The 10,494-nt window shown below is 44.2% G+C and overlaps 1 long non-coding RNA gene across 1 annotated transcript; it reads right to left on the bottom strand.

Moving 5' to 3' along the window:
• Positions 1 to 253: 253 nt before the first annotated feature.
• Positions 254 to 10,017, bottom strand: LOC129624997 (uncharacterized). Its single transcript, XR_008701219.1, has 2 exons — positions 9,088 to 10,017; positions 254 to 413 (listed from the first exon to the last, which is right to left on the bottom strand). It is a non-coding gene; the product is annotated as an uncharacterized LOC129624997 (long non-coding RNA).
• Positions 10,018 to 10,494: the final 477 nt, after the last annotated feature.

The raw sequence follows: 10,494 nt of genomic DNA, 5'->3' as shown, positions 1-10,494 counted from the left end.
GAACTGATGCTAATTCCTGGGGTTCCAAAATGTTCCTGTGGCCTCAAGTGGGGGTTGTAGTGTCAAGTGATAGCCATTCAGCTCAAGTCAGACTCGTGGGAGACCCAGCTTGTTCACATCTCCACCCTGAGCTCTGTTCTCGGTTTCTAAATTTATCATTTAAGTTGACACACTTGAAAACTCACAGAACCCGCATATTGGCTCTCTGAGTAATGGGGTGAGGATCATTATGAAAGGGAAAACTACAAAGAAGTCCTTGCAACTTTCTCTTTTATTACTGTGGTGAACCTGAAGCAGTATCACATCACTGAGGAAACTGCAAAGATGAATGCCTTTGAAAAAGTAGGAATATTGTTACTTATTTTGTCTCCCATTTAGCTCTCCAGTTTCTCTTATGCAGAAGTCATATGGATCTGGAAAAAAATGAGTGTGAACTATTATAAAACTAATCAGGTGGTGATTCCCATTGAAGTTGCTATTTCAGACGTAGTATCTTTACTGGAACAAACCAACATTGCCCTGGCACTCAATAAGCAGCTACTGAATTGCCTAATGCCTCCCTACCTCCCATACCAAAGTACAAAGACAATCAGAAGTAGCTTGCTTTTACCTAGTAGGGAAAACAGTCTACCTTCTCAGTCAAGCTTCAATACATCAATTCTCCTGTTCTCTGCCATGATCACATAACCAACCATAGAGATCTTTATTTGTCTTGACGTTCCATGAAACATTACACTGGGCTACTCCATTTTGCTCACTGGATCTCATGAGCAGAAAGTAGCAGGTACTTTAGATGCCTTAGAAAGACTTATATGAATAAAGAGTGGGAAATAAAGTGTTGAGGAGTCAATAGATTATCAAGGAGTCAAGAAGATTATCTCCTCTAAAGTGAAAAACAGGTTACTCTATCTTACCACTTACAATGAAAATAGATACGATACTTAGTAGGCCTTTTTTGGATTTTGGAGGTGATATATATCATATTTCAGAGTCAGACATGACTGAGCAACTAAGCACAACACACAGCACAGCATATATCACCTTTAAGTATGAGATTAGACCCCTCTAAGAGTTGCCTGTTAAACAGCTTCAAGTGAAAGCCAGAGCACAAGAGGGCTCTACAGCAAGTCTAGGCTGCAATACAAGCCACTCAACCACTTTGGCCTTGTGATCTAGCATATCCAACAATATCTGAAGTGCAAATAGGGATGCTCTGTGGAGCCTCTGGAAAATACCAACAGGAGAATCACAGCCCAGACCCCTAGGATTATGGAGCAAATCTATGACCTTTTCCACAGATAATTATTCTCCTTTTAGAAATAGCTTCTGACTTGCCACTGAGCCTTAGTAGAGACTGAACATTTAATTGCAGAACATGAGAAGCTGAGCTTCTCATCATGAACTGGGTGTTGCCTAACCCATCTAAACATAAAATTGTGCTGCTGCTGCTGCTAAGCTGCTTCAGTCGTGTCCGACTCTGTGAGACCCCAGAGACGGCAGCCCATCAGGCTCCCCCGTCCCTGGGATTCTCCAGGCAAGAACACTGGAGTGGGTTGCCATTTCCTTCTCCAATGCATGAAAGTGAAAAGTGAAAGTGAAGTCGCTCAGTCGTGTCCGACTCTTAGCAACCCCATGGACTGCAGCCTAATTGTGCATATGCAATATAAATCTATCATAAAATGAAAATGGCATATATGAGGCCAAACTCACACATGTCCAGAAGGTACAAGTAAGGTGCATGAGCAGATGGCTCAGACTCCTTTGACATAAACTTTTATTGCATCACCTCCCCTCTCTTAATCAATGCCTTTGGCTTCTTGAGTGTTTTTTTTTTTTTTTTTAATAGTCAGTTGACTAAGGAAGAAAATGGAGAAGGCAATGGCACCCCACTCCAGTACTCTTGCCTGGAAAATCCATGGACAGAGGAGCCTGGTAGGCTGCAGTCCATGGGGTCGCTAAGAGTCGGACACGACTGAGTGACTTCACTTTCACTTTTTACTTTCATGCACTGGAGAAGGAAATGGCAACCCACTCCAGTACTCTTGCCTGGGAAATCCATGGACAGAGGAGCCTGGTAGGCTGCAGTCCATGGGGTCGCTAGGAGTCAGACACGACTGAGGGACTTCACTTTCACTTTTCACTTTCATGCACTGGAGAAGGAAATGGCAACCCACTCCAGTGTTCTTGCCTGGAGAATCCCAGGGATGGGGGAGCCTGGTGGGCTGCCGTCTCTGGGGTCGCACAGAGTTGGACACGACTGAAGCGACTTAGTAGCAGCAGCAAGGAAGAAAAACCCAAATCTGTTTTACAGAGAGTATGAACAAAATTCTGGTACTACCTGAATGCAGACAATCACAGCACTACAGCCCTACTTATGACTGATCCTGAACAGCAATAATAAAGAAAAATCTTCCCAATGGGCAAAATTTCCAGTAGTATATCTGGTTGTCTACTATGTCTAGAGTGAGAGAAGGTAGACCATATGGTTTGGCCATATGGTCATGAACTTGGAAGGAACATAATTGGAAGATTGGTGACAAAGAAGTCTGAGGAAGGAACATATGAATAGACCCCCTCAGAATGGGCACACACTATAAGGATATTGGTGCCCATAGGAAACTCTCCACAAAGAGGATCTACTGCAGAGGAGGTTCTTAATGGTCAGGTAGACCAAATGATGCATTCAGTGAATGTTAGTCATTCCCTTTCCCAAAGCATCCCATGCATGCTTAACGAGTCCATTAACAAAATTGCCTTGGCAACAGAAATGGAGGCTATACATGGGATCAACAACTTGAATTTCCCCACAAGGTCAACTTGGCTAAAGCTCCTGCTGAGTGCCTGATCTATCAAGAGAAGAGATCACCACTGAGTTCCCAACGAGCATTATTCCCAGGGAAACCAGCCAAACAGGTAGCAGGTTGACTACATTGAGTCTTTTTGATCTCGGAGGGAGCAGAGATCCAGCCTCCCTGGAAAAGGCACATTTTCTGAAGACACGTGTGCCTTCTTTAGTCATACTGCATCTGCTAGAACCATCATCTGTGGACTCACTGAGGGCTTTAGCTACCATTTTGGCATTCCCTGTAATATTAATTCTGATCAAGGAACTCATTTCATAGCAAAGAAAGTGCAGAAATGGAATCATACCCATGGAATTAATTGCTCTTGCCACATATCCTATCTCCTGCAAGTGGCTGGACTAATCAAAAGGTGGAATAACTTGCTGAGGGCTCACTTACTGCACCCGTTGTGAGTCAACATCCTGAAAGGACTGGGTTACTGTATGTGCTTTGAATCAGAGACCACTGATCCTGGTTATGAAGAACCATAATAATAAAGGGATAGCCGCAGAAGTGTCTCCTCTCACTATTATACCCAACAACCCACTTCCCATCTGAGGAAATTTGAACTCTGCTGGGTTGGAGGTCTTAGTCTCCAGGTGGGAACACTTCAACCAGAGGATACAAGGACAGCTCCACTGAATTGGAAGATGAGACTGTCAACCCGGCAATTTTGAGCTCCTTATGGCACTGAAGCAATCAACAGAAAGGAGGCTATTTACAGGATGGAATGATTGATCTCGATTACCAAGAGGAAAGTAGACTGCAGCTAAAAAATGGGGACAAGAAGGACTATGTCTGCAATGCAGTGGATTTTCTAGATCATCACTTACTGTGTCCATGCCCAATAGTCAATGTTAAGAAAAAACTACAGCAAATGAACAAACAGAAAGTAGTATAATTGGGGGCCCAGACCCTTTGAGAAGGATGGTTTGGGTCACTCCATTAAATAAAAGAACTTTAATTAGCTCAGGCTCTGTCTGAGAGTAAGGAAAACACAGAATGTGCAGCAAAGAAGGAAGCCACAGACATCAACCATGAGCCCCCGACCAAATACAGAGTGAAAGATTGTAATATGTGCAACTCTGCATATCTTCTCTTTGCTTATTACACGCCTGTGCTTATTTTTATGTGCTACTTTCTTCTTATTTTTATTCCTATGTACAAAATTTTAACTTTAATTTCATATTTGGTCTTTAGGTAACAGACTTTTCAGTGGGATTGCGAAGAACAATTAATATAACTAGCAATGGACATGGAACTCTGCTCAATAATCTATAATAATGAAAATGGGAAAAGAATTAACACATGTATATGTATAACTAAATTGTCTTGCTGTACACCCGAAACTAACACAACACTGTAATCAACTATACTCCAATATAAAAATTTAGAAAACCAAACTAGTAGTGGATACCATGACCACAAGGCTGGTGCTTCTCCTCACCTTAGGGAGAAGGTGCGAACTTCTTCACTTGTAACAGGGATAACTATGTCTGATTAGATGAAAAGCTTAATCCTATTGGGAATTTTTGGGAGACAGTGCAGCCCTCATACCTCAGGGTATTTCTGCACAAATTCCCATCAGTCAGTGGTTGAAAGCTGCTGGGAAGGGGGTTGTTAATGTCCCCATCCTCCCAGACAATCAGCCTGACGGCAACAGGAAATCCTTGGGCAAAGCAATGCAGGTGCCATCAGAAGTCAGTGAGGTAGCGAGAGCAAAAGGATACAGGCGAGGCCCTGAAATTGTCCACTGCACCGAAGTTTCCCTCTCTACAAAAGGTGAGGAGAATTTCTGCCTCACAGAGTTGCCTCTGTGCTGCTGAACTGCAAAGTCCAGGGGTTACTGTTGGTGACTTGGAGGCCCTGAGTGGCTGTGAAGATTAAAGGAGAACAAGCAAATAGCTGACACAGAGGAGGCCCTCAGTATGAGTCCACTCCTTCCCTTTTTTCATTGAATAATTGTTTCACCATATCTGCTGGCTCAGAAGGTAAAGAATCTGCCTGCAATGTTCCCCTAGGTGGGGAACATCCCCTGAAGAAGAGAATGGCAACCCACTCCAGTATTCTTGCCTGGAGAATTCCATGGACAGAGGAGCCTCGGGCTACAGTCCATGGGGTCACAAAGAATCAGACATGACTTTCACTTTTACCCTATGGAGGACTTACTTGGTGCCACGAACTATATCAATGCTACCCACACCCACGATACAGTATTAACCACCTTATACAGAAGAGAAACAAAGGCTCAGAGAGCTTAAGTCACTTTGGCCCCTCCCTGAGCACATAAGCTGTCTGACTCCAGGGCCCCTGCTCTTAAGCTCTATCTTGCCTCACGCTGCCAAGGGCTGATTCTGACACGCTGCTCAGTTGCACTTATTTCAGAGCATGGATGCCAGATGTCTCAGTCAGCACCCTCCCTTGTCAGACATGACCCAGATTAGCTTCGGGAGAAGCGGCTGCCGGGAACTGGCATGTCTGCTGCTGCTCTGCCTTCTTAATTGGTGTCCCACCAAGATAGGTCAGGTGGGTGGGAGAAAGTCTTCCTCCCTTCTGCCTCAGGCTTTGCCTCTTTGGCCCACACATGTCCCAGAGGCAGGGGCATCTCGAAGCACCTCCTTGGGGGAATGAATTTTGAACCTAGGCCTCAAGGCTTGCAGAGACGAGCGACATGGCAAGGCTCTTTGTTCTGTCAAATTAGTTCATCCAAGCACAGAAGGAATTGACATCCTGCCCACTTTCTGTCTGTCTGCCCTGGAAGACCCAAGCCATGGCTGCTCATCTTTTCCTCTTTGGGTTCTTGGTCTAGCAGGAGCAGACATGCTTAGGGTACCAGCAAAGCAGGGCACCCAGAAGACAGTAAATAGGTGCAAAGCATGGGCACTAAGCAGGAAAAGTGATTCCAATATTTGGTGTGTTTCTGACATCACAGTTTGGCCCACTCATCTCCACTGGTACATGCTTTAAGTTCAGTTCAGTTCAGTTGCTCAGTCATGTCCGACTCTTTGTGACCCCATGAATCGCAGCACACCAGGCCTCCCTGTCCATCACCAACTCCTGGAGTTCACCCAAACTCATGTGCATCGAGTCCGTGATGCCATCCAGCCATCTCATCCTCTGTCGTCCCCTTCTCCTCCTGCCCCCAATCCCTCCCAGCATCAGGGTCTTTTCCAGTGAGTCAACTTTTCGTATGAGGTGTCCAAAGTATTGGAATTTCAGCCTCAGCATCAGTCCTTCCAGTGAACACCCAGGACTGGTCTTCTTTAGGATGGACTGGTTGGATCTCCTTGCAGTCCAAGGGACTCTCAAGAGTCTTCTCCAACACCACAGTTCAAAAGCATCAATTCTTCAGTGCTCAGCTTTCTTCACAGTTCAACTTTCATATCCATACATGACTACTAGAAAAAACATAACCTTGACTAGATGGACCTTTGTTGACAAAGTAATGTCTCTGCATTTCAATATGCTATCTAGGTTGGTCATAACTTTCCTTCCAAGGAGTAAGCATCTTTTAATTTCATGGCTGCAGTCACCATCTGCAGTGATTTTGGAGCCCCCCAGAATAAAGTCTGACACTGTTTCCACTGTTTCCCCATCTATTTCCCATGAAGTGATGGGACCAGATGCCATGATCTTAGTTTTCTGAATGTTGAGCTGTAAGCCAAATTTTTCACTCTCCACTTTCACTTTCATCAAGAGGCTTTTGAGTTCCTCTTCACTTTCTGCCATAAGGGTGGTATCATCTGCACATCTGAGGTTATTGATATTTCTCCTGGCAATCTTGATTCCAGCTTGTGTTTCTTCCAGTCCAGCGTTTCTCATGATGTACTCTACATAGAAGTTAAATAAGCAGGGTGGCAATATACAGCCTTGACGTACTCCTTTTCCTATTTGGAACCAGTCTGTTGTTCCATGTTGAGTTCTAACTGTTGCTTCCTGACCTGCATACAGGTTTCTCAAGAGGCATGTCCGGTGGTCTGGTATTCCCATCTCTTTCAGAATTTTCCACAGTTTATTGTGATCCACATAGTCAAAAGCTTTGGCATAGTCAATAAAGCAGAAATAGATGTTTTTCTGGAACTCTCTTGCTTTTTTGATGATCCAGCTGATGTTGGCAATTTGATCTCTGGTTCCTCTGTCTTTCCTAAAACCAGCTTGAACATCTGGAAGTTCATGGTTCATGTATTGCTGAAGCCTGGCTTAGAGAATTTTGAGCATTACTTTACTAGCATGTGAGATGAGTGCAATTGTGCGGTAGTTTGAGCATTCTTTGGCATTGCCTTTCTTTGGGATTGGAATGAAAACTGACCTTTTCCAGTCCTGTGGCCACTGCTGAGTTTTCCAAATTTGCTGGCATATTGAGTGCAGCACTTTCACAGCATCATCATTTAGGATTTGAAATAGCTCAACTGGAATTCCATCACCTCCACTAGCTTTGTTTGTAGTGATGCTTTCTAAGGCTCACTTGACTTCACATTCCAGGATGTCTGACTCTAGGTAAGTGATCACACCATCGTGATTATCTCGGTCATGAATATCTTTTTTGTACAGTTCTTCTGTGTATTCTTGCCACCTCTTCTTAATATCTTCTGCTTCTGTTAGGTCCATACCATTTCTGTCCTTTATTGAGCCCATCTTTGCAGGAAATGTTCCCTTAGTATCTCTAATTTTCTTGAAGAGATCTCTAGTCTTTCCCATTCTGTTGTTTTCCTCTGTTTCTTTGCATTGATCGCTGAGGAAGGCTTTCTTATCTCTCCTTGCTATTCTTTGGAACTCTGCATTCAGATAGGAATATCTTTCCTTTCCTCCTTTGCTTTTCATTTCTCTTCTTTTCACAGCTATTTGTAAGGCCTCCTCAGACAGCCATTTTGCTTTTTTGCATTTCTTTTCCATGGGGATGGTCTTGATCCCTGTCTCCTGTACAATGTCACGAACCTCCGTCCATAGTTCATCAGGTACTCTGTCTATCAGATCTAGCCCCTTAAATCTGTTTCTCATTTCCACTGTATAATCATAAGGGATTTGATTTAGGTCATACCTGAATGGTCTAGTGGTTTTCCCTACTTTCTTCAATTTAACTCTGAATTTGACAATAAGGAGTTCATGAGCCACTGTCAGCTCCCAGTCTTGTTTTTGCTGATTGTATAGAGCTTCTCCATCATTGGCTGCAAAGAATATAATCAATCTGATTTTGGTGTTGACCATCTGGTGATGTCCATGTGTAGAGTCTTCTCTTGTGTTGTTGGAAGAGGGTGTTTGCTATGACCAGTGCATTCTCTTGGCAAAACTCTATTAGCCTTTGCCTTGCTTTATTTCATATTCCAAGGACAAATTTGCCTGTTACTCCAAGTGTTCCTTGAATTCCTACTTTTGCATTCCAGTCCCCTATAATGAAAAGGACATCTTTTTTGGGTGTTAGTTCTAAAAGGTCTTGCAAGTCTTCATAGAGCCATTCAACTTCAGCTTCTTCAGTGTTACTGGTTGGGGCATAGGCTTGGATCACCATGATATTGAATGGTTTGCCTTGTAAACGAGCAGAAATCATTCTGTCATTTTTGAGATTGCATCCAAGTACTGCATTTCGGACTCTTTTGTTGACCATGATGGCTACTCCATCTCTTCTAAAGGATTCCTGCCACAGTAGTAGATATAATGGTCATCTGAGTTAAATTCACCCATTCCAGTCCATTTAAATTTGCTGATTCCTAGAATGTCAATGTTCACCATTGCCATCTCCTGTTTGACTACTTCCAATTTGCCTTGATTCATGGACCTAACATTCCAGGTCCCTATGCAATATTGCTCTTTACAGCATAGGACCTTGCCTCTATCACCAGTCACTTCCACAACTGGGTATTGTTCTTGCTTTGGCTCCATCCCTTCATTTTTTCTGGAGTTATTTCTCCACTGATCTCCTGTAGCATATTGGGCACCTACCGACCTGGGGAGTTTCTCTTTCAGTATCCTATCATTTTGCCTTTTCATACTGTTCATGGGGTTCTCAAGGTAAGAATACTGAAGTGGTTTGCCATTCCCTTCTCCAGTGGACCACATTCTGTCAGACCTCTCCACCATGACCCATCCACCTTGGGTGGCCCCACAAGACATAGATTAGCTTCATTGAGTTAGACAAGGCTGTGGTCCATGTGATCAGATTGGCTAGTTTTCTGTAATTATGGTTTCAGTGTGTCTGCCCTCTGATGCCCTCTCACAACACCTACCGTCTTATTTGGGTTTCTCTTACCTTGGACGTGGGTTATCTCTTCACGGCTGCTCCAGCAAAGCGCAGCCACTGCTCCTTACCTTGGACGAGGTAACCCGTCCTGACCTTGAACATGGAGTAGCTCCTCTTGGCCCTCGTGCGCCCCTGCAGCCACTGCTCCTTGGACGGAGTACATGCTTTACTGCAGACCAAAAACCTGGCAAGTTCAAGTCTACAGACTGGGTGCTTGATACACCTATCTTCCAAAAATGGATGCACTGTTGCAAAGCCAGAAGTGCAGTAGAGAATGTATTTCCGTTCTCTGCTTTGGAAGCATATGCTGTGAGCATTTGTTTTTTCCTGTAGTGGTAATAGCAGAAGTCCAGGGATGGATATTTCGTTCTGTATTACTGAGAGGAAGGTCATGCACATATGTTGTCTCGCCATCAATCAAGGCAGAGGCAGTGTGGCCCTGGAAACAACAGCAGTAACACAATTTCCTGATCTGTGCCTCTCAGCTGAGGCGACATGGTCATGGAGCCAGCAATGGGGACAGAGACTTCTTGAAATCCATCCTCCTCATCATAGAAGATTTAGAAGGTCCCTTGGTGCACCAATCTTGTTGATATATTCTGGGAGACATTCCTGAAAGTTCTTCCTAGAATTTGTTCATCCAACACGTCCAACAATCCTGCAAGCACCTAATCCCCTGTATTAAGTCTCTTTCAGCTTAACCTAGTCTGAGTTATCTGCAGCAGAATCTGACTAATACTGGGTGCTTGTGATATACCCCACCTGTGCTAAGTCTTTGTATTTAATCTTCACAGTGGCCTGAGTTCACTATAGTCCAGGACTTGGTAGCAAGCACAAGAACCAACTTTGACTAATTTAAGCAGAAAACGAACTTACTAAAAAGATATTGATTAACTCAGTGAAGTCACTAGGAAGGGGAAGCCTAGAGAACGAGGCTTGGAAACTCTGCAACCAAAAATTGTGCCGTTGAACTGGTCAAATGAGAACACGCTTCCATGTGGTTCCCGGTCCTGCACGCCACGGCACCTGACGGAACTGCTCACAGGAAACACTGCAGTCTTGGAATGCTCCACTTTCCCCAGAAACATGGCACTGTAGTCATGGCTGCCTCTGCCCCTCAGCAAGTTCGCCACCCCTCCCTCACCTCTGTGTTCCTAGCCCCTGATTCGAAGCATAGCACACATCTTATTTCTGAGCCAGTGCAGATGCTCAAACTCAGCTCCAAAGTGTCTGAGACCCAGACACCAGTCTTTCTGGCTTCCTAGGCCATTCACAAGGTAAGCCCTGCTCTCCTTTGTTCTCTTCCGCTCTACAGTGCCTCATGTATCTTCATTTAATGAGGACTGTTGTTCCCATCTGGGTTAAGCACTGCCCTTGCCTGTTGGCTCTTTAGAAATGAAAATATGCTAGATTTCC

The sequence above is a fragment of the Bubalus kerabau genome, chromosome 13 (genome assembly GCF_029407905.1).
Source record: "Bubalus kerabau isolate K-KA32 ecotype Philippines breed swamp buffalo chromosome 13, PCC_UOA_SB_1v2, whole genome shotgun sequence".
NCBI lineage: Eukaryota > Metazoa > Chordata > Mammalia > Artiodactyla > Bovidae > Bubalus > Bubalus kerabau.
Note: the sequence above shows the minus strand (reverse complement) of the source record. Positions and strands in the feature narration are given on the sequence as shown.